Genomic DNA, 25199 nt, shown 5'->3' on the forward strand with positions numbered 1-25199 from the left:
CCGGAAAACCGGCCAATTGCGAATGCCTTTCAAGTGGCAAGTGTCTTGCGTCGTGATTTCGCATTGTGGTCACAATTGGCGGCGAGTGTTAAGTGTCGCGTTATAGTAGATATATGTACATATGTACAAATAGATGAAATAAATTACAGAGATTTTTGTTAAAAAGGTCGTTCGAAAAAAATTACAGAGTGATGGAAAGGTTAAAACTTGATATTAAAGCCAAGAAAAAAGGAAAAAGTAGAGTAATAAAGAGGTTTCAGAGAATAAATATTTTATAAGAAACCATTTTAGCTCGGACATCAAAGTTCAAGCTCTGCAAGATTTTAAAATTGCTAAACAACATTTGAATAGGGCTGATAACAAACTATTGTAAAAAGTTTTGGTGTTATCTCAAGAAGGGTTGGCAGTCGATGGTAGAGAGGAGAAGTGAGAAATTACTGTTAAGCTATTGGCTAGATGAAATGGACACCTGCTTTGATTGACTGTAAATGGATAATATAACCCAGACACTCAACATAAGACCTCTTCTATTCGCCTCTTCCCCGCTCGCTATTTCTATGTTCGATTAACTTAACGAAAAATTTGGACGCGAAAATAACAACAAAGTTTTCGAGCAAGATTCGTATGGCTATACCTCATTAAACTGGTATAACTCACTGTCTCACAAACATGTAATGTAAGGCAGCTCTATTCTAGCGTTGTCAGTATATGTTCATTTATACCAGTTGCTTCATTTATTTGCCACTGGCTCACGCTTGGCGAAAAGAAGAAGTCCATAGACTAATCTAGCATGAACCTTTGAACATAATGAGTACTAAATATAACTGCATATGGCGGCCGCCGTAGTTAGTGCGAGACTACCATTCGCAAATGCATAGGCTCGAACCTCGAGCACAAAACACCAATTGATAAAAAGTGTTTTCTAATGGCGGTCGCCCCTCGGTAGGTAATGGCAAGCCCCGAGTGTATTCCTGACATAAAAAGCTTCTCATAAAAAACCATCTCCCTCTTGGAAAACCTTTTTTTTTGTTTTAAAACGTCCAAAGCAGAAATTATCTGGACACATTACAACATTTTGTTAATTATAGTGATTATACTGCACGAGAAGGATCTGAAGGCTACGCTGCCATACACTCTCTCATGGCAACACTAGAAACCAGTTCTGACTTATGTAAGCTTAGTATTGATCGGCCAAACCAAATTTCTCATTTACATGACCACTTTTGGTATTTTTTGTGTGGTTATTTGCATATCAAGGCTTTTGTACGCTCAATTTTCCCCGTTTTCGCATGATAGCTCGTATATCCCAGTACCCATGCCAGTGATTTTTCAAAAAGTTCAGTTAACTAATCTGATTTAATTTATTTTTATCTAACAACTGTCTGGGTTTGAAAGAGTTCCCTTGCAAGTGTTACTGATACTAAAAATTCACATTGTAAGAAGAACCCTTAGAGTTCGCCGCTCGGAGAGTTTTGTGATTGTTGTGATTTGACATTCCAAAGAGGGAGGCTCTTGTATCAGCGCTTGTTTAAGGAGACAGATACCTGTAAAAATTCGAAAGAAAAAAAACTGTTTTTTTTTCATAAACTGTTAACATAATCCTATAAGAATATGTCAAACAAATTTTAGAACGTAAATTTAAGTATTTCTTATATTATAGATCGTCGACCGTGGCGTTCGAGCGCTGGGAGAGGTATAGTTATATATTCAAACTTTAGTCGCGTTTTTCTCAAAACTATATTTTTCGAACTGGCGTACACGATAACTCGACAAGTTATTGACCGATCTTTCTGATATTTTGCACGCATCATTTTTATGATATTACTTTCTATATGAATTTACAATTCGAAAATTTTTGGAAAAAATAATTTTTTCGAAGCAAAAATAGCAGGAAAATTCGCCCCAAAATTCATTTTTTTATGCATTTTATTCCGCGATTTTTTTCCATTTTTTTTTAATTGACATAGAAATTATGACATTAATAAATAAAAAAAAATTTGTTTTTTTGTATTCAGGTCACTGACGCCGATGCTACCATGCCCGGCGATTGAGAAGCCCCTTCCTGGAAGAAAATATATAATATAAGAAACGAATGAGTTAAGGGGTTACATGGGTTTCGTCGGCCTATTTTCAATTTTTTTCTATGTAATAACTTATTTATTTAATTCAAACTTTTTTCTGTCTTATAGATACATATTTAAAGAATAATTTCTGAAATTAAAAAAAAACATTAAAACTCCTCCATTGTGACGTCATTTCCGGCGACCCCTCGAAAAAAGGTGCGTCCGCGTTGTCAGCATAACCCCCGACAGGCTCATCAAAAATGAAAAAACAAAAATAAGTGTAAGTAAGATCATAAACTCGTGCTTGACCGAAGGAAAGAAAAACGTAAAAATTGGAATTTATTTGGTTGGCAGGAAAGAAAGTTCGATAAGCCCTATCGTGATTTTCGGAACTTTTTGTAAAATAAGACATCCCCCGAAAATAATCCCTAGTTAAAATAATGTGACAAAAAGAATTCGTTAAAAAATTATGTTGATTTATTTAGTATTTGATTGGGTGATTTTTTAGCTATAATATTATCCTTTTAAACAGTTGGTTTAAACAGCTGACGCACGTTTCGTGCTTCGTTTCACTGTCAAACATCTTCAGTTTGGTCTATAATTTAACCATGAATCATCTTACAAACGAACGCTTGCAAATCATTGAATTTCATTATAAAAATGGATGTTCTGTTAAGAAAGTTTATCTCGCGCTTCTTCCATTTTATTGTCAGTTTAATCGACCCACTGAAGCGGCTATTCGAGCTATTGTGACTAAATTTAGATCCAAATTTACATTATTGGACATCAAACCACCAACACGCTTACGTAGAGTGCGAACTGAAGAAAATATCGCAGCTGTATCGGCCAGTGTTAACGATGACCATCAATTATCGATTCGTCGCCGTTCGCAGCGATTGGGCCTCTGTTACTCAACAACGTGGAAAATATTGGGAAAGGATTTAGGTGTGAAGCCTTTCAAAATACAGCTGGTGCAAGAAATGAAGTCGAACGACCTACCGCAACGCAGAATTTTTGGTGAATGGGCTCTTGGAATGGTGAGCGCTACCGTGAAATGATATCCAACTTTTTTTTGCCCAAAATGCAAGAGCTTGACTTGCATGACATGTGGTTTCAGCAAGACGGTGCCATATGCCACACAGCACGCGTAACAATGGATTTGTTGAGAGGCGAGTTCGGGACCTGTCAATTGGCCACCCAGATCGTGCGATATAACGCCTTTAGATTATTTTTTGTGGGGATATGTAAAGCTCATGTCTATTCAGACAAGCCTGATTTAATTAACGCATTGGAAGACAACATTAAAGCATTTATATGTGAGATACCTGCCGAAACATTGGAAAGAGCATGCCAAAATTGGACTAAGCGGGTGGACCATTTGAAGCGAAGTAGCGGTCAAAATTTGCATGAAATAATCTTCAAACATTAAATTATATGGACTGTACTAACGATTTAAATAAAAATGTCATGCATTTTTTTGAATTTTATGTGTTTTTTTGAAAAACTTTCCTATAGCTCTTAAAAAAAACCCCACTATTTTCCCGCAAACGACTTCATGATTTATTATTTTCCCAAGAAATATTTTTAACTTTCATTTAAAATGAACGCATGATTTGAGCGAACATTAAATTTCTTCCCTTGGCGACTTTTATCTGGAATCGAAGAGTCACTTTTGTACCATCCTATTATGTATGACATTGTAGAACAAGTTCTGTTCATTAAATTGCCCATTTTTCTAAAAGGTTCTAGCTCTTCATGCTATTTGACAATCAGCTTGCGTTCTTCTTTGGTTTCCTGATAGAGCCATTGCGCAAGAATTATGTATGTTATCTAAACTAAAAACAAACAAACAATTTTTGCTTAAAAAAGTGCAACGGGATCCTGTTATAAAATTCTTGCAGTATATTGTAAATTTGTTGAATTTATAAGTAAATACTATTTTTTAAACGTGATTAAATTGAGAGTACTATAAATAAATGAAAAATATTCTTTTTCCTCATAAAATTAATATAATGTATGTATGTATGTACGATTATTCGTTTGGACATGAATTCCATGGCTTCCTTTATTTGTATTTCCCATTATAAAAATGTGGAAAATAAATAAAAGTTCCAAAAATTGTACGTACTTCTGTAGCAAAATATTTGCAGAAGTCGAAGATATTCATACATAAATGGGTGCAACGGTATACCGAAGTTAAAGAGATTGGCGACTTCGTCGGACGAGGTCCAAAAAATATGGTTTTTCAAAGCAAGATCAGAAAATAATTGATTTGTTTGTGACAAAGCCGAGCTTAGCGTTGGGTGAAGCTGAAACAGTCTTATGAAGAAGTGATGTTAAGGTATCCAACGACACGATCCGAGGAAGTTTTACTATCACACATCGAAAAAAGACTTGCATGGGCTAAGGTGGAATTGGACAATTTGGTATTATAGTTATGTTCAAATAATGGATGTATGGAACTGCATACAGGAATCGAGATAGATATGGTCATTTATACGAGTATATACACAACGCTTGGCCGTCCGTCTGCCCATGACAACTCGAACAAAAAACAATATATTTTAATGAAACTCGGTACACATACATATTATTCTTCATTCGAGGTAGGTTTATATTGAAATTGCGGAAAATTGATAAAAAAGAACCACACTATAAAAAGTTAATTTCCAAAAAAGAAGAAAACGTGGTATCTCTGTTATAAATGAAACAAAATTGCGGGAATTTGGTACAAAAAATAAATAAATAATTGGCGCGTACACTTCGTTTGGCATTTGGCCAAGTTTCTCCTATTTGTGATGTGCGTCTTATTGTTGTTCTATAAATGAAGAGACCTATAGTTTAAGCCGACTCTAAACGGGTGTTTTTTATGAAGAGCTTTTTCATGGCAGAATACACTCAGAGGTTTGCTATTGTCTGCCGAGGAGTGACCGGCAAAAAACACTTTTTCTTCATTTTGGTTTTTCATGCACGGAGATTCGAACCTACGTACCCCGTATGGTAGCACGCACCAACCCATTCAGTTACGGTGGCCGCCGACTGACGAAGTCCATCTGATGTTACATGCTATAAAACTTATTTGTCCATAGGCTTGTTCGATTCCAAAGTTTATCACCTAGCCCAAATTAGATTTTTCTAATATGTCCGCAGGTATGTAAAGTTCGATTTAGATCGATTTTTGCCTTCCATGCTTTTTTCAGCCAATTGGTACGACATCGTTTACACATTTGCTTATGGAGTGATACCAGTTGAACAAAGTGGTAAAAGTGGTGCAAATGTTTTATGAAAATGGCCGCTATGCAAGACCGGTGACTTTGTAGGCTAACTTAATCGGCCATCTAAATCAACAATCCGCCGTTTTCGTTTGAAAATTCTCAAGTCATTCAAGAAAAACTATGCATCCGCAACGAGTCACTGTTTGGTATAGTTTTTAGCTGACCGGTAATGCTGTCACGGTGGACGGGGAACGGTGAGCGGTGAACGGCGAACGTTCTCGTGGCAGGATAAGTAAAACTTTTTATGGTCTGAATTAAATGACTTGAACTTGGCCAATATGTGGTTTCAACAGGACGGTGACACTTGCCACATAGCGCATGAAACAATGGGCCTATCGCGAACGAAGGACGCATTTTCTCAGAAAACAACGGGGTCAAACGGCCGTAGAGATCTTGCGATTTCACACCATTGGACTTCTGTGCCTGGGGCCATGGACTATGAGGAACGAAATCATACGCGTTAAAAATAATATACAGCACGAACTATGCCAAAAAGTCCTGGAAAATGTTGATATGCGCATCGTGCGTTGTCAGAGAAGTTGTGGTGGGTATTTTACTGATATTCTGCTTCATGCATAAATTCATAAACTGAAAATAAAATAATTTCGACAAATTTTGTTGTACTTTATTGAATCACTCTGTATGTACATGCATACGTGCATATCAATGAACTTTCTTCAGCTTAATTTTTAGTTATATCTGCTAATGTTTCTTTTGGCCGGTTATGGTTAAAAACAAAAACCTGTGAAGAGGACAGCAATTACACGCACATGTTCCAACATCCTTACACACCTTAATACATACATAATAAAGTAAGAGACAGCGCAACAGCAAAGGTGAAGGCAATAACAACCGTGTCTACGACTACTGATCATTGGACCGGTCAAGCCAGGTCGAAGCACACACGCACACGCTCAACAACTGAAGTGGATTGTGTATTTCATGCACAGTGCAGTGCTCATCGCATATTGCAACATATATTATGCAACATTGCAACAGACAGCGACGCAACATTTTCGCTTGCAACTTTTGTTGCTGCCGTAAATTAAGGCTGGGGAATAGCAAATGAAGTGAAGTATTATGCATTCATATGTGTAGTGCAAATGTGCGATTGCACTGCGCTGGACGTTGGCTGGTGTCGGCCTGAGCGTTGTTGGTTTTTTTGTTTTTTTTACGTCACGTTCGTTTTTGGATTCACTATTGGTTGTTTTTAGCATATAGCTTGCAGACTGTTGGCCGTAGCCATTGCTGTTGTCGTCATACTAAATTATTACATCGACACGAGATGTTGCACGCGCGATTTCGTGAGTGCATCTTATAATGCTATTAATTATTTGCATGTATCACCTTATAATGTCAACGCTGTCGGTGGCTGGTGCGGCTGTTGGCTTTGGTCCAGTCAATGGGCTCTGAAGTGGGCCGAGATGCCGTTTGTGGGTTGTCATCGATGGTATGAGAAAGCGTTTGTTGTTGTTTGTGCCAGACGCACTTTTTAATGGCTGAAACTTCGCCTTACTCTGTTGCTCTATTAGATGTTGTTGTCGTCGTGCGCCAGTTGATTCAGCCTCAGCATTATGATAGCACTTTCCCTGAGAATATACGGGTTGTTGAAGTAGGGAAGTGCATTGAAACTCCGGATGTTTAAATAGCGAGGAGAGTGGACGGGTAGAAGAAACGCGTACTGCGAACACGCGACGTGTGTCGATTTTAACGAAGATTACTCGAGATAACATAACACTAAAAATGGTCGAATTTTTACAACATTTAAAAAAACTAGATACACACTTTTTGAAAAGTTATTCAACGTTTTGGTTAAATTTTGCAAGAAAAATTTTTATTTTACACAAAATTTAAATAAATTTATACTTAGACGATTTTTTCTAGCAAACAATTTTCGTTTTTATTCTTATTTTTCAAGTTTCAGAATGACAACAAAATTCAAAATTCATGTAAAATAATCCAAAACAAGTACTCTCTACTGTGGTATGTATGCATTAAGGTACCTAGAAACGATCCAAAGCTAATCTTTTCAAGGTATATTAATAGCAGTAGTTCAAAAACAAAATTTACATGTTGGTTTTTGCTTTTGGTCTTCAGATAGTCAAAGCAAGTCGATTATCTTTAAAATGGCAGAATTTCCTCTAACACGAAAAATGTATTTTTAGAGCCTTGTTCAAGGTGAATCTATTAAAGGTTGTATTGCTAAATTAACTGACTTGTTTTTTTTTTTTCTTTCGCCGTATCCATGTGGCATGTGGCGCCAAGGCTCTGTTGATGATTAGATTGAAAAATACAAACAAAATCCTAATTATAAATGAAATTGGACGCAAAGGTGAAATATCTGGCCAACAGGCCATAGACTGAGGTATTTCATGAGGTACTTAGATATAATATCAGAAATGCGGGTAACTTGTTGACAGTTACAACTCAACAAGTGGAGGACCAACAAAATCATTTGGGCTAGGAGAAATCGTTTATTCCCGTTCTAAAAGAGACTCACCAGTGTTTAAAATATAATAGGACTATGAATAAGTTCCTTGCGGTTTTACAACAGATGGCGTAACTTGATTATTATTCCATCGATCCACATTTCCAAACATTCATTGGAGAGCTACTGTCGTAAGGCACAAACGTCAGTATAAGTTTTTTATTTGAAGCGTAAACAACAATATTTTTACCACACTTGAAAATGTCGAATTTCGTGCCAAATAATGTGTTTTTGCGGGGAATTCTTCTTCGTTATTTTAATATGAAGAAAAAAGCAGCCGAAAGTCATCGTATCTTGGTGGAAGTTTATGGTGAGCATGCTCTAGCTGAGCGAACGTGCCAGAAGTGGTTTGCACGCTTTAAAAGTGGTGATTTTGGCTTGGAAGACGAAGAACGCGAGGGTGCGCCGCCAAAGTTCATGGATACCGAATTGGAGGAATTGCTCGATCAAGATCCGGCTCAAACGCAAGAAGAGGTTGCAAAAACTTTGGGAGTTGATCAATCAACCATTTCCAAACGTTTAAAAGCCATGGGAATGATCCGAAAGGTAGGCCATTGGGTGCCGTATGAATTGAAGCCAAGAGACGTTGAACGCCGTTTTATGGCATGCGAACAACTGCTTCAACGGCACAAAAGAAAGGGTTTTTTGCATCGAATTGTGACTGGCGATGAAAAGTGGGTCCATTACGACAATTCAAAACGTCGGGCAACGTATGGATACCCTGGCCATGCTTCAACATCGACGTCGGCGCAGAATATTCATGGCCTGAAGGTTATGCTGTGTATCTGGTGGGACCAGCTGGGTGTTGTGTATTATGAGCTACTGAAACCGAATGAAACGATTACGGGGGATGTCTACCGACGACAATTGATGCGTTTGAGCCGAGCACTGCGAGAAAAACGGCCGCAATACGCCGATAGACACGACAAAGTTATTTTGCAACATGACAATGCTCGGCCACATGTTGCACAAGTGGTCAGAACATACTTAGAAACGCTCAAATGGGATGTCCTACCCCACCGTATAGTCCAGACCTTGCGCCATCCGATTACTATCTCTTCCGATCGATGCAACATGGCCTGGCTGACCAGCACTTCCGTAATTACGATGAAGTCAAAAAATGGATCGATTCGTGGATTGCGGCAAAACCGACCGAATTTTTCACAAAGGGAATCCGTGAATTGCCAGAAAGATGGGAAAAAGTAGTAGCAAGCGATGGACAATACTTTGAATATTAAATTTGTAACCATTTTACGTCAATAAAGTTTCAAATTTCGAAAAAAAACCGCACGAACTTATCCATAGTCCTATTATATATTTTTTTCTTTTTACAGAAAATTAGTTTTTACAAAAATATGCCGACAAATATATTATATATTCAGAAAATTTAAAATACAAGTTTATTTACTCCCCATCAACTGCAACGCATTTATGCCAGTTTTCGATCCAGCTCTCGAAACATTTCCAAAAGTATACCTTCGGTGTAGCCATCAGTGTGGTTTCGAATTTTTCCAAAACTTCTTTTCGACTGAAGAAATACGTTCCCCGTATTGGCTTTTTGACTCGATCAAACCGAAAAATTTTGGAGGGAGCCATATCGGGTGAATTCGATAACTCAAACAATAGTTTTTATGGTATTAACTGTCTGACCTTCTGGCAAAAAATTATGGTGTACAATACCGTTGCAATCCATAAAAATCGTGAGCATCACTTTCTTTTTTGACTGAAAACGACGTGGGTTTTTGGTCTTGGTTCATTTGAAGCTCTCCTCTCACTCGCCTGATGTCTGGATTGCATGTTGCACTCATAAATCCAGTACTGATGTGTTTGATGAATATTGGATCGGACTCGGCCTTGTCTTTGGCGATATCAACGTGGTCCCTCTTTTGCATGAAATTCAGGTCCTTTGGGACCAATTTTACAGCAACTCGACACGAACACAAATCATTTACTAATAGGCCGGGAGCGAATCCATAATGAATGCTCAAATCTCTGTCCCCTATCTGATGGTTAATTTGGCGTTATTGATAAACTTTTCACTTTACTGATATTTTCATCAGTTTCCGACGGTCTGCAACTACGTTCGTCATCCTTGATAGAGTCGCGATATTTTCTGAAGTGAAAGGTTTTCCAACACTTCTAAGATTTCCGCAGCATTCAATCTATTTTTAAAGCGAAATTTAATACAAACTCGTTATTGCAAATTCAAATTCATTTTTAAAATTGTGCAAAAATCTAAAACACGTGCAGATTTGCTCCAGACGGCAGTACTTCGGCCATGTTCCATGCTCCACGTGTTCGGTGGTCTGTCCCATCTGCGACTTTCTTGCGGTTCCAGTCTAAAAGTGCTTGATGATGTCTCCATTAGGTTTTCGTAGAATATAGACAACCCCTTTCCATTTTCGATGCCGAATTTCAAGGTGGACAGGCCTTTGTCTTACCACAGCCCAGAGAATGTTATTGGCGACAGTGTTAGGCAATAAAATGCGCATGATCTTACTGCGGTTTTTAAAAACTTGTCATGCCACTAGGTCACATATGTCATGCACAGATACCTTCCAAGCCTCGCATCCGTATAAAAACACTGGCTTGACTTTGGACTCGAATGTTCTGAGTTTCGTGCGCCTAGATATATGTATGTGATGACCTCCACACCTTGTTCAACTTGCCAAGCATTGCACGGCCTTTTGACGTTCGGCTACGTATATCAGCTGCCGAGACGCCGTTTTTATTGATGAGACCCGCGAGCCAACCAAATGCTTCTACTTCTGCGACGTTTGTACCGCATATTTGCAAAAGTTGGGCTCTCTAAATTTGTTGAGATAGATTTTTTAATTTCAAAAGATCGCCTTGTGAAATTTTTGAGTATTTATTTAAAATTGTTTAATTGTACTTTCTTTTTCCATTGCTTATTAACCTTAAAATATGCCCACTTAGCCTATGAGAATCTACTATATTCATTGGCTTAATAAATAAGTATTGGATATGGGAATAAATTTCCGCCCTCGTAAAAGTGGTGCTGATACTATTTTTGTGCTCACTCTAGTAATACATATACTGCTGATTTGAAGGTGTATACGTGAGGTCCCGACCACAGTATTTGACATTCGTTTGAAGCGTAAAGATTCTTTTTTATCTGACGTCAAAAATGTCTACGTTCGTCGCGAAAAAACAGCATTTCCGGAAGTCATACTTCATTATTAAGTTTTAAAGAGAAGTGCAACTGAAACGTGTCGTATATTGATCAATATTTATGGAAATCACGCTCCATTAAATATAACTTGTAAAGAGTGGTTTCGACGTTTTAAAAATGGCAACTTCGAATTCACACTACAACAATTATTGGATAAAGACGCATGTCGAACCCTTGATGACATGTCCAAAGAGTTGGATGTTGACAGATCAACCGTCGGTAAACGAGAGGCAAATGGAGAGACGTTTGGTGGCGTATGAGATGCTCCTTGAATGTCAAAAAGGAAAAGGTTGTCTGCATCGCATCGTCACTGGCCATGAAAAATGGATGTATTATGATAACTCTAAGCTTCGAAAATGTTAAACCCTACCACTTAAAGCAGGCCCATCGACAGCGAAAAGAAATATTTAAGATTCAAAGGATATGCTGTGCCTCTGGTGGGATCAGAAGGGTGTCATCCATCTTCAAACCATTTGAAACCATCACTGGCGAAACCGACTGCAGCTAATGCGTTTGAAGCGAGTTCTGAAAGAAAAGCGCACATGACAAACTGATTTTGCTGCATGACAACGCCAGGCCACACGTTGCCAAATCGCTCCAGAAATATTTAGAGAGACTGAATTGGAAAATCTTGCTCGTGTCCCAGCCGCCGTATTCCCCAGACATTGCACCTTCGGATTACCATCTGTTCCGATAACTGTAGTCAGCCCTTATGGGAGAGTGGTTCATTTCTTACGAGAGCATCGCGAACTGGCTCAGTGAATGGATCTAGTCAAAAGAACTCAAATTTTTCATCAGGAGAATCCGTATGCTGCTTGAAAGATGGAGTAAAGTTGTAGCTTCCAATGGCACGTACTTCACATAGTTTTATTGTTTAAATAATTCGTAACTTTGGCTAAGAAAGCACGAAAACTTATTCCCATACCCAATAAATGTTAGCCTCGCCTCCATATTATCATCTTCCAGACACTGCGGCAACAGGACTTCAGTCTCAATGCATATATTCCCATTTTATGGTGTCCGCTGAAGACCTGCACTTTTACAAAGCTGTGTCGACCGCTTACAATCCTCTTGCAGATAGTATGACTTTTCAACATCCCTTTGTCAATATTTCCTGATAGCGGAAGCACTAAGAACTTCGTTGTGTATTTTCTAGCTACTTCACTATAAAAATATCGAATACTTTTGTCTAATCTTCTCCATTTTTTTCAGTGTCTGAGGGAAAAGAATTTACTCATTATGCACACACGTGAACTTCGAAAATTGCATAATGTCCACACTTGGCGGGCACTCGTGCATTCCACCGTTGCAGCCAGCCGCTGCACCTTAGCGCTGTCGTATGGTTTACAGCGTCCATGGAACATCACACAATTTTCACGCCATAGTTTCACGGTTTTCTAATTGTGTGTTCTTTGTTTGTGCACAAACACACAATCACACGTTACTGCTGTTGGCGTTAAAGACGATACTTCATTTGTTTCCTGCGCTCGCTCACCTTTTTTGTTAGATACCGTTTTTGCACTTGTAATGCTTTGCATGCGCTGAAGAAAAAGCCTAATCCAAAAACAACAAGCAAAAAACGCAAACGGCCGCAAGAAAGGTGTGATCATTGCAACACTTCCTGTTGCCAACTGGTGCTAAATCGCCAACTTGCCTCAACCACTCATCCACATCTCCATAGTATTATCGTCGTAGTCGTCGTCGCCGTCGTTGCGGTCAGCATTACTGCATTCGTTCATTTGTTCTGTGGTTTGTTACTTGGTGCTCTGGCTGGTTGGTTAGTTGGTTGGTTGGTTTGTTAGACCAAAAATGGTTGCAACACGCGCAGTGATAATATTTAAGGAAGCGTTTTACATGTGCATTAAATTGCACAGTCGCCAACACACATACACACACATGCAATTGCATGGAAACTCATATGAGCGCGCACATTATTTACAGCTACAACAAACAACAATGGCATTAGCAGCAACTTTGCCCCCTCTCGGCATAGTTTATCGTTGCCACAAATACACTTTTATGTGTTTTACTTTTTATATTTTGTTGTTCTTGTTTTTGTTCGTATTGGTGTTTCTCATGTTTTTGTTGCATTGCTTAACTTGCTGATTATCCCTTTTTTCGCCTTTTGTTCTGTTGGCGTGTTTGTCGTGTGAAAAACATGCATTTTCTGACTATTTTCCAACGCTTCTCTATTTTTGGGTGATGATTATTCGTGTGGCTCTTTTTTGTTGAGTCCTTGCGCAAGTTGGCAATAAATTTTACATTATTGCTGATGTTGTTGTTGGTATGTTGATGTGTCTGCTGATGGTGTAGCTGCTAGTTTGCGTTCTTGTTTCTGTTATGGCGGCTGCTGTTCTTTCTCTTCGCTTATCTGCAGCATCGTAGCGTGAATTGCTTATGTTTTGTGGGCGAATTCAGAAAAAGCAACAACAACTAAAAACAGCTGCAAAAGCATACACTGCACTTTTCACATTTCCACTCCAGCGATTTGTGTCAACAGTAAACATCCAAGTATGATTAAAGAATAAGATTAACACGACTTTACGGCCATGTGTGCATAAGCTTTAAACTGCACGAGAGTTTATTTTTTGAAAAGACACCTCAGATGATAAACTTCTTCCCTACGTAACATAAACTAGAGATATTTTTAATAAGTGTTAAAATTAAAATTAACTGAAATTATAAGGGCTATTTAACCGAGGGAATTCACTAGATAAACGTTCAGTGGTTGGAGAAGCGTGCTTGCCACAGAGCATTTGACTTTTAACTGTCGCCAATCTCCTTTCAAGATAATTGAAAAAATATACTTCTATCGATGTTATATCAAAATGATGTAATGGAAAACTGAAGGAAAAAACGAGTTTTAACGTGAGCTTATGGCTTGGCATATGGTATGTGTTAGCGGCATCCAACTTGAAAGTAGACTGCCTTTTAAAAGTTAAGATCAGAAATGTAAGCTTTCCTAGCCGTAAGGTGACTCAGAGAAATATGGCAGGGATGATAGATTTCATGGTTTGCTCTTTAACTATGGTGAAAAAGAAAGAAAATTGATCATTTCACATGTATTCACACACTCGTCCACCAGTCAGTCTTTGTTCAGACAGCAACGAAGTGTTTGGTTGATTTCTTTTTCGTATATCCCCAACACAATCTCAGCCCTTTTGTAAACATACCCCAAGTGACGACAGCTCATTAACGTATTCTGTCAAACTCGCTCAGAGCCGAATAACGGCCTATTAGAGAGCACATCTTTAAAATATTTTCATTGTGCATACATATACAAGGGTAATAATCACCCTACCGGAAGGCAGGCATCGTACGTCAGTCATAGACGTACAGACAGCAGGAAGCAATGAAGCACGTAAAGACCAAAGTAAATGTTTTTTTCTCAAAATCATATTTTTTTATTTAGTAAAAAAGGTATTCAAACACAAAATTGGATGGTTAACTTTGCGCCACCATTGCGTCACGAACGTCTATATATTTCCTAATGTTTCCGCATCTTAAAAAAGTCCTTTAAATTGAGGAAGGTTTAATTTACATATTTACAAATACACATTCTTCACCATAGATGTTGCAAATTTATCGCCATCACTCGCTACAAATGCGTGAGTCACTGCCACCGCTGCCACAACCATCATTTACACAGAGAAAGCTTGCCGAGTGCCGCACATTTAATTTGATCACCGGGTCGGCTGGTAGATTTTCGTCCACCTCCTCACCAAATCTTGTTTTCCAACTATGGTGGTTATGAAAAACCGAACAGCAAATGCCAATTTATTGATCTGCGATAAAAAAAAAACCGAAATTATCATTTCCAAGGTGCTATTAAATTTAACAATAGGCAATTGTTAGACGCATGCAATGTTTGCAGCTGCAACAATTGTTCGCCCAATTTTCAACTTGCACAATAACAACTGCATGTATGTATGCACGAATATATCTACATACCTGCACATACATACATGGATGATGTGTATGGAGAAAACTGCGAAAGCTCAGCTGCCTCTTGGTGAATCTAGTGATCGGCGCATGTTGTACTTATACAAGTTCTGTAGACTTCGGTGGCAAGCTCGTTGAACGGCGCGCATGACTGCTCCACAGTTGCCGCTTGCTACAACTACTTGTTGCTACATTGCTCGTTGGCGCGTCTGGCATTGTTGAAATTTCGCTGGCGATAGAAATTTGCTGACATTGAATTCTAAGCAATATACGAGTATTCTTTAATGTATGTTTGCGTTGTTGTCGCACCATCGCACAGCATTTTCAGTTTGTTGGCAATTTTTAGTTATGGTAATTGTTGTTATTGCACCCCAAAGCCATTGCTATTACTTGCATGTGGTTATTGCTGTTCCCGTTTCTGCTTTCTGCTCTTTCTTCTCCCACTGTTGCTTGTTGTACTTGTTCTATCGCCCATCGAACCCGATTGTAGCAAATTGCATTGTCGAAATGCTTGCCCTGACATTGGCGTGTGGGTGGTTCGATGCTCACCTTCGATTGTGCGCTGGCAACGACGAATAAAATTTTTCGAATGGATAAAATGAGAAACGCGACGCCACTGCTTCATTTTTGATTTGCTTGGCTTTAAATCTCTGCAAGAAGATGAATTACTATATATAATATTAACTACCACATTTAGTATTTAAATCTTTATATTCATGACGGCATAAATGGAATTAAGGTGTAGGTACATTTATATTCGTTTCATATAATTTGGTTCTACGTACGCATTTCAGGTGTAAATAATTCTAGCTGAAAAATTTTTAAATTATTTTTAGGCTTAGCTGGGCTTGATAAAACGATCGTCTAAAATCTGACGAAAGTCGTTAAATATTCGAGCTTATTCTTTTGAACTACCTGTTCTTATTGGGTTCATTAACCATGTAAGGCTCGGGTTCCCAAACTTTTTTGTACTTTATAGAATCTACTTTCTTGCGACGGTCTTCCAAACAAAAAAGAAATACCATCGCGTTGCGCGACTATGAAGCAATACGCATAAAAATATAACGACTAGGTTACGGTTACGGCCTTTGGCACCATCCCCTCTTGGGGCTGACGACTGCTGGTTCAGATATTCATTGCGGCAGCCGTGGAGCGGGCACCGTGGCCGCATGGATTGTTGCGTGACTACGTTTAAAAAGCATGAAACACCAACTGATAGAAAAAGTTTTTTCTAATAGTAGTCGGACCTCGGCAAACAGAGGGTAACCTCCGAGTGTATTTCTGCCATGAATAGACTCCACTTAAAAAATCATCTGTTTTCGGAGTCGGCATAAAAATGTATGCTTCTCCATTTGTGAAACAACTTCAAGATGCGCACATACATTTTTCCTGAAGCTCGGCCACAGCACTCAACAAAGCACCAATTACATGTAAAGAGTATTTCAAAATGCGCGCCTAAATGTTGTTTTGAAATAAAATATATAAATTTTGTTTGTTTCGGGTTTAACTATTTTTGATATTTTTTAATTTAATTAAATATAATATTAGTAATATTTTTATTCAAAATACTGTTCTTAACAATTAGATGTAAAAATTATATCATTTAAATGCCTACCATGAGCACGTCTACAAGTAAAATTTATCGAACATGAAGGCCTAACTTTTGAGAACGTCTGTCGAGAACGGTATCGATGTTGAATGTTGTTCACCAAAATTTTGCGCTACAGTACCAATACGAGGAGGTGAATCTTCATTTTTTTTTTTTTTCAAAAATATTTAGCAGTTCTGATATGCACTTTTTGGTATGTCCTTGAGCTCTCTCAGCGATTCGGTTTCTATCTCCTCAATCGTCGCAAACCGTGACTGAGGCATTATAACGGTGTTGTTTTTGGCCAAATAATCTCTCACAAGCAAAGATGATTGAGCAAGCGCATTATCATGATGCAAGAGCCATGCTTTTTTCCACAATTTCGGCCGGTTTTTTCGTATTACTTCACGCAAATGCATAACTTCAAGAAAAGCTCCTTATTTACCGTACGATCTTGGGGTAAGAACTCCTGATGCTTTTTTTCACTGGAAATTAGACCCATCAGGGGTCCTTTCTTCGCAGTCAGAACAACTTAATTGTTTATATTGAAACTGATACCAAAATTGCGGACCAAAAATACTGATTTAATGTCAACAATGATTTCAACAGCTATGGACTGTTAGCACATTCTGGGAAAAAAAATTATTAAAAACAAAATTCACTAATCTTTAGTCAATACAGTTTTTTTAAGTTTCATATTTTTGTTAAAAAAATCTCCCTTTTTCCTATACTTTTGTAACCCTGCGTTGCTCCAGGCCACCAACAACAAGTAAGTAAGCAATATTTTCTTCTCCGTTTGATTCAGCTTTCTAACCTTAACAGGTTTAAATAGGTTCCAAGGATATGAATATATTGGTCATGTTATTTTCATGGTATTTCAATTCAGCCCTTTGGTGCAGTGGATAGCATATTGGACTTCTAATCCAAAGTTTGCGGGTTCGAATCCCGCAAGGACTCACTTATACATCATACGATGTGTTTTGATAAAAGAAACACAAGTTTATGGCTGAAGCGTACATTTAAATTTAAATTTCTTGAAGTTCCACCTCATCCTCAAAAAAGTTGGCGAATACCTTATTCAATTCATTACTAGTAGTGATACTATTTCTTTTTTTCCTTTTTAGGCCTGTAACTCTGCTGGAAATATTTCATAGAACCCCGGGGACGTATAGGGCGAAAAATTCTTCACTTAATAATCTGTTGTGAAATTCCCCATGTTTTACAAAATGACTTAGGCAGGCGAAAAATACCTCTGTCGCCTTCTTGATAACATCACCTAAGGGAGTATTCTAAGAGAGGTTGTTATCAAGCACCACACAAAGATATGCTGGTTTCTTAGAAGAACTAACGTTATATTCACTAGAGGATTTATCAGAAAGGGTGACAAGATTGGCCGCACTTTTTCCATTAGGATGGTTTCGACAGACCACGAGTATTCATTGACGTTTCATCATGGAAAGACTTACGCCGCAACAACGTCTACAAGTCATACAAATGTATTATATTACGTCGACGTTCTGCGTTATAATCGACGTTCTCCGAAAAGTATTCATCTCGCACTCAGACCAACTTATAGTGTACAAAACCGTCTTACCGAACGCACCATTCGGCAAAATTGAGAATAGTTTTACATTACTGGATGATACACGACCGATTACAGTACGTATAGACCGAAGTGAAGAGAATATTGAGGCTGTAAATGAGAGTTTTGAGGAGGCGTCGAGCTCAACGACTTGACCTATCTGATGGCACTACTTGGGCGATTTTATGCAAAGGCCGATCTTCCAAAGTGACATAATTTCAGTCGTTGGGCTCTTAAAAACTCGCCAAAGATCCACATTTTGGGACCTGAATTTTGTTTAATGGAACTTTCATTAAGCAAAATTTGCCGTATCTAAGCTAAAGAGCAACCCGCAGTTAATCGAGCAGCCATTACATCCATTGAAAACAAACAATTTGGCTGGAGGAATCAACGGTCCATGTTTTCACAAAGACGAGGCTGACGCCAATGTAACAGCGAATGGCGGACGATATCGGGCAATGATAAACGAAATTCAAGCCCGTAAACTCCACAACATTTGGTTCCAACAAGACGGCGCTACCTGCCATACTGCCATAAAATCTGTGAAATAAGGGATTTACTGTGTCGTCGTTTCGTTGAGCAATTTATCTCTCGTCTCGAACCAGTGGATTGTTCACCAAGGTCGTGGTATATCACACCTTTGGATTTTTATATGTGGGGGTATGTAAAATCTAAATGCTTTGTAGGTAAGCCAGCTGCAATTGAGGCTTTGTAAACCAACATTATTAAAGTTATTAACGAGATACCGACCGAAGTCCGCCAGTGAGTCATTCAAAATTGATGTTTATGGAAGAACGAACAACATTTGAAAAGTATTATTTAAAAAAAAAATAAATTCCATGCATGATTATACAAAAAGATTGCCAATCAATTTGAACTTTCGTTGTTTTGTTTCAGTTTAAAATCCGATACCTCGAAATTGATCACCCTTTAGATACTTTCATCAACGGGTAAATGTCAGTGGGATTGCCTTTTTCAGATTTATTGAAAGTTTTTTATTGTTTTTCAATAGTCAATGGTCGGGATCCAGATACAAATTTTGCACGTAAAGTCAAGAACAAGGATGTGATCCTGATAGCAATCTGGTTCAAATTATGATTCGTTCTGTTCGTCTTGTTTTGTGGCATTAAGTACAGCTGTACAGCCTTTTGTAATTGGTAGCACTTACAAGTGAACGTAAACCTACGTAATGTAAGCACAGAAGAGCAAAGCTAAGTTCCATGTTAAATGAGGACTTTTGCAAAAATTTTAATGCTACGCTACTATTACTACTATAAATTAATAATATTTGAATTGATTAGCTCTAAATCTGTTTTTGAAAATGTGTATAATTTACAAGTCCTTCAACTTCTATTAAACATGTTTCATCTCCCATCCCCCTCGTGGGGCACATGGCATCAACCACACCTGCGTGCCATCTTGTACAATTTTTGGCAATGTATTTCAGTTGATTCCAGCTCTTGCCGATGCTTCCAGCTTCCCTTTCAAGTGTCCGCCTCCAGGTTTCTCTTAGTTTACCAGGCTTGCGACCAACATTCGTGAAAGGATTCCATTCCATTCCAGTGTGTGTCCAATCCACATCCATATTTGGCGCTTTATAAGCATTTCGACTCCCTCCACTTGCTTTCTTTCGGTAGATCTGAGTTCGAAGTTGTTTTGGTCCAAAAAATGCGGAAGATGTTGGAAGGTGCGGGAGGTGATGGATTTGGTCACTTTCCATGTGCAGCAAGCATAAAGCAGAACCGATACTACGTTGGATTTGAAACGTGAGATTTGACAACTTTATCCGTACCACCAAAAGCTGCTACCTCACTACCAAGATATGTGAATTACTTAACACATTCCACTGGAGCACCCGAAATACTTACAGTGGCAGTTGAGTTGTAGACAAACTTAAAATTTTTGTCTTTCTCTCAGCAATCGAGATGTCGAAGCTAGCTAAGCATGCCTCATCTCAGTCAGTCCGCAGTTTCCACGCGGTAGCAGGGCAGCTTTCAAGACATCACCAATAACAAGCAAAAACAGCACAGCTGATGGGACGCACCCTTGGAGAACGCTGCTTTGTATATCAACAGTTCCCCTTTTTGTAGCACACGGCAGCAAGCATTTTCGTATGTTGTCCGTATTAAAGGTATAAATTTATCAGGTACATTTCTTCGTCGCCGCCCAAATGAAGTCCCGCTTAACGCTGTCAGATTTTAATTTTGTCTAAGAATCTCGAATGTATTTTTGTAACAATTCACGTGGAAGATTGCTTATGTTTCTTCTCCTTCATACTATTGTACCAAAAGAGAAGTTTTATATCAGTACTCTCAAAACCCCTAAATATGATGCTGATCGTTCCAGTGGGAATTGATCGCATTGCTGAGCTGGGTAGCCCAAGGAAACACGCTAACTGTGTTGAAAAAGTATTTTGTTCTTTTGATATAATAATAGTCGAGTTTTCAAAATGAGATTATAATCCCATTAAAGCTAAATTTAAAATTACATGGTTGGAGTAAAAGTCAGAGTTCACGTTATCATCAAAAACTCATTCAACCCGTTAAACTTTTGGATAGAGGGAATCTATTATAAGACTTCGATGTGTACATAGGTATGTATGCATCGTATGTATTTTATATATTTTTTAAATATCAATGGTTATCAACAAAAATATTTATGGCTTGTTTACATTTAAATTCGAAACGGTAGTTAAAATTTAATTCAAATAACAAGTTTATTTAAAAATATGACCAACCAAAACACATTAAAATGTAAAGTTATACCTACCAAATATCATACATATTTTTTTCTTTTTCATTTTTCATCATAAATAATAGTCTTGGAAATTTTCAAGCCAAAAGTGCGCCACATAAGCCCCTAACACCAGAAATTTGTTCATCAAGCCAAATCAAGTATTTAAAGCAAAAATGCACAAACATGCAGTTGGAAAATTAATAAATACAAAAGTTACTGCTTGTATTGTTTGAATGAATCGTGTTAAAGTATTTATGACCTGAAAAAACGAGTAGGTCCCCGAACCTGAGTGACATTTAATTATCGCATGTGGCTCATAAATCTCTTAAAAATCAACAATTAATGCTAAGAATAATTTTCCATATCATGGAGCATAAAATTTTGAAACATCATAAACATTAAAATAGGAAAAACACATAAAACTCGTGGCGCATACAAATGTTTGAGTTACTGGCTAAAGTCCGCTTAGCATGTCTTTTCATGATTTTTTCATTGGCCGACATTTTAAATATTTTTAAATTTTATAACTTGTATCAGCAAATGTAGATTTTTGTTAAGCATTCTTTGAATTTGATACATATCTATATTCGCTTTGGACGGTGGCCAAAACGTTAGATGACCTGTAGGGAAACTGATGCGTATCGAACGGGTACGCACATATTGGAACTTATATGCGGTATATGTTTCTTTGTAATAGCAATAAAGTGCCAATTGACCTTACTATATATGTTTTGTTTTTTTACTTTTCAAAATTAAATAATTTCTTTTCGACTAGCAGCATTATCAATTTCAATAACACTCATCAAAATTCACTATTATTCAGGCTGAAAATGGGTAGAATCATCAATTACCTATGTATAAAGTCAGTCACAATTCACTGCGTTCCCTGAATGAGCTTCAAGAGTTATTTTGCCTATATAACAGAGTCTCGCCCAGAACTACTCAACGCTAAAAGGCGGCATTTGGTTCTCCGTAAAGATACCATCGAAGCTGATAGAAGGTGCAATTACTTTTCTTCGAAGCAGGGTAATTCATCTGAGTGCAAAAATTGGAAACGGATAACATTGCTCACCTTAAAAATCAAACTTAAAGCCTATATAATTTACAGAAGGCTGTCTATCTTGCTGATGCAGGATGTACACAATGAGCTCGGCGGCTTTTGCCTACATCGCTCAGGCGTCATTTACATCGATTTCGAAAAATGGCGGGTCAGGGTCAGATATTTGTATCGCATTTCAAAAGGATGTTCTGCCTTTGGTATGCTGGATAAAGTCTGGAGGTCGGCACACGTATGCACACGTACGAAGTTGCGAATTTTCTACGCTTACGTAAAATCGGTGGTACTATATGGTTGTGAGACGTGGAACTGAACACGTGCGACTTGTAAACGATGCAAACTTTTTTAATCGTTGCCTACGCCAAATTATGCGATTATCCTCGTCTAAAACACTGACCTCTTGGCTATTACTGAACAAATGCCCATCCTCCTCGAAGTACGACGTCGCTAATAGAAATGGATCGACCTTCCACTGCGAAACCCCCGGATGACAACCCAAGAGCTGCGTTGGCTTGGAATCCCCAAGGGAGTCGCAGGTCAGGGAGACTAGCCAACACCTGGAGGCGGCAGGTGTAACCAAAGCGCAGAGGCGCAGAAAGCGGGCTAGTCGAGGAGGCAAATACAATTTTTTCTGCCAAATAAATCAAATTACAATATGTTGAGGCCATTTGTTCTACCTAGGAACCACGGAAAAATATATTGTATGTATACTTTTATTAAGGAGACATTTTGGCTTCATAGAGTTAGGGACGTATTTCCGGTACACAAATGATCTTATAGATAGCTATTAGTCTTCATTATACGATACTTTAATTTGATTTCTATATCTTCATTGGTTGAATAAATTATTCGCCTTGTAATTTTGTCATATTTTAACTCTTTATAAGATCACTTGAACGTTAAAGAGGAGAAGGTACACAAATTAGGCCATAAAACACAAACTTCTAACGAAGCTGGCTGCCATATAAAAGTTTACTTATATATAATATTTAGACCTACCAACAGATACACGAAACTGGAGATGGAAAGTATCTTATCTTTTTCATATCACTTTCAATATACATCTCTCTTTCATCGCTATAATGCTCCATCGAATCTTCCACTGTTCAAAGCACTACTGAAAGTCTTCTTATGCCAACTTCTTCCCTACGCATGTCCCATTCTCTTGTATAGCTTCAATGAAATCCCGGTCCTCTAAATTCAGATTTCATCTAAGGAAGCGATAGAAAACGTATTGATGGACTGACACTGGTATGTTGTACGTGGGTGCGATGATTGTCTTGGCCGAAAACCCGTAACTTGCACTTCCGCAATTCGCATATTTACTTATTTTTTGAGAGACTACAGCACATCGGCCATATTGAAAACTATTGAGCCACTTGAGCATTTTATTTTAAACTTTTTTAAATACATTACAACTTTCAGGGGAAAAAACATTCGAAAACACCTCGTTATTCCTTTGTTAAACTAAATTTTTTTCCGGTAAAACAAAACAAATGAGTGTAATGCAAACGAAAGGTATGGCTATATCAATTTATTTATTTTACCTATTCTTGAAACCCCTGATAGCGTTACTTGTTACGATGCACAGTTATTTAAAAACCACCTGCTTTTGTTAGTCAAAGAGTACGAGGTGATTTTAATAACACTATACTTCGTGGCTGGCGTCTATTGTACCCCCCGGTTGGGCACTTGCAGGGATAACGAAGTTTCTAGCTATAGTCTTGAGGTTCAGGCTACACATTTTAACCGAATGATGACCATAGAGCTAATGTTAAGTAATGAAGGCTGTTACTTTGAAAATTTTCAATCTTAAGCTTCATAGAAAGCTTTCTGTTCTTGATATCTCGTGATTGGACCAAATGTGCGTCATGTTTCATTTTGAATCATTCGCTTTCATTCAGAAAAGTTTCATCGTTGATCAATTGGTTAGCTCCCTCGTTGCCCTGATAACCAACTATCGCCATAGCCGAAAACAGCGATCTATACCCTTACTTTTTCTTCATTTGTGGAGTTTTTCCTGCAGGGTGTATGACTTTCTACATAATATACATACAAACTTATGCAAGTGTTATTGTGGAAATTCACATCAAGTTGTGACAGTTTTTAAGGCAGCTCGTAAATTTTATATCTGCCTTTGACGATCAACCGTCGTTGCGTGATCGATTTTTAACGAGCCTCTGAGTTCATCACCACCGCCGAGATTAGTGTATTGTTTTCTATTCTGTTGTATGTCTTATCCGATGTTTAGCTCACAATGATTAGTTTTCCGCCACCCGCAAATGCTTGTGGAATTTCAATTAAACCAATTATACTGCATTCACCGCACACCGATATTACATGAATTGCTTAGCTTACCCAATTCATTTGCATTACGTACTACCTATGGTTGTACGAGAATACCACATATTCTACCTTTCCCAATTTCGTATTTGTGTTTCGGCATGTGAGTGTGCATTTGCATTTTTATACCCGCGTGTAGTTGCGCACAGGGTTGTTATAATTTTGTTCCCATGACGGTTATGTTGTACTAAAGGACCGATAGAGATGCATATAAGTACATATGTATATACCAAAATGCTTAGAATGATGAGAATAGATTTAGCCATGTCTGAGCAAAAATAATACATATGTATATTTCAAAGAAACTTGGTTCTCATATTTATCAACCCAAAGTAGTTTGGTATTAAAATAGGCGAAATCGGTTAATAATCACGACTATTGGCCATATAAAGTCTATATTTGAGGATTTCAGGGCTCCAGGCCACGTATGTGGTCCAGGCCTCATAGGAATTACTGAGAATGAAATGGCAGATAAATAAATTAAGAAAGGGGCGGCCTCCCCATTTAGTGGTTGGTCCATGGCTTTTTTGTGACTTAAGAAAAAGCAAATTCCCCGCTCGTATTTAGTAAGTAAAGGAAAGATAATAGATAGGGAAAATACTAAAATTTGTTAAGGAAATTGGGATCAGAGAAATATTCTCAATGATGGGGCGCAATAGACCATTCGGATTGCAGTGCTGAATCGCCTAATAATAAAAATAATATAAACATCTTAGTTTTAATAAATTTTCCAGGGGCATGGAATAAATTTTAGGCGCGAGTATTGAAATGTGCTCGGCGCGTTTAGCACGGTAATATATCCAGCAGATAATGTCACAGCTGGCGAATAATTCACAACGCTACATATAACAAAGATGCAATCAAATAAGCTTTGGCAAGGAGTAATCTAATTCTCTCTAATTGATTAAGTGCCTCTTCTTCTTCTCATTCAT

At 38.0% G+C, this 25199-nt stretch overlaps 1 non-coding gene and 1 pseudogene across 1 annotated transcript; one reads left to right on the top strand and one right to left on the bottom strand.

The window, feature by feature from the left end:
• Nucleotides 1-4249: 4249 nt before the first annotated feature.
• On the bottom strand, nucleotides 4250-6678 carry LOC129241967 (uncharacterized; annotated as a pseudogene).
• Nucleotides 6679-17433: 10755 nt separating this feature from the next.
• On the top strand, nucleotides 17434-17506 carry Trnar-ucu (transfer RNA arginine (anticodon UCU)). Its single transcript has one exon. It is a non-coding gene; the product is annotated as a tRNA-Arg (tRNA).
• The last annotated feature ends 7693 nt before the right edge of the window (nucleotides 17507-25199 follow it).

This window comes from Anastrepha obliqua, chromosome 3 (assembly GCF_027943255.1).
Source record: "Anastrepha obliqua isolate idAnaObli1 chromosome 3, idAnaObli1_1.0, whole genome shotgun sequence".
NCBI classification, from domain to species: domain Eukaryota; kingdom Metazoa; phylum Arthropoda; class Insecta; order Diptera; family Tephritidae; genus Anastrepha; species Anastrepha obliqua.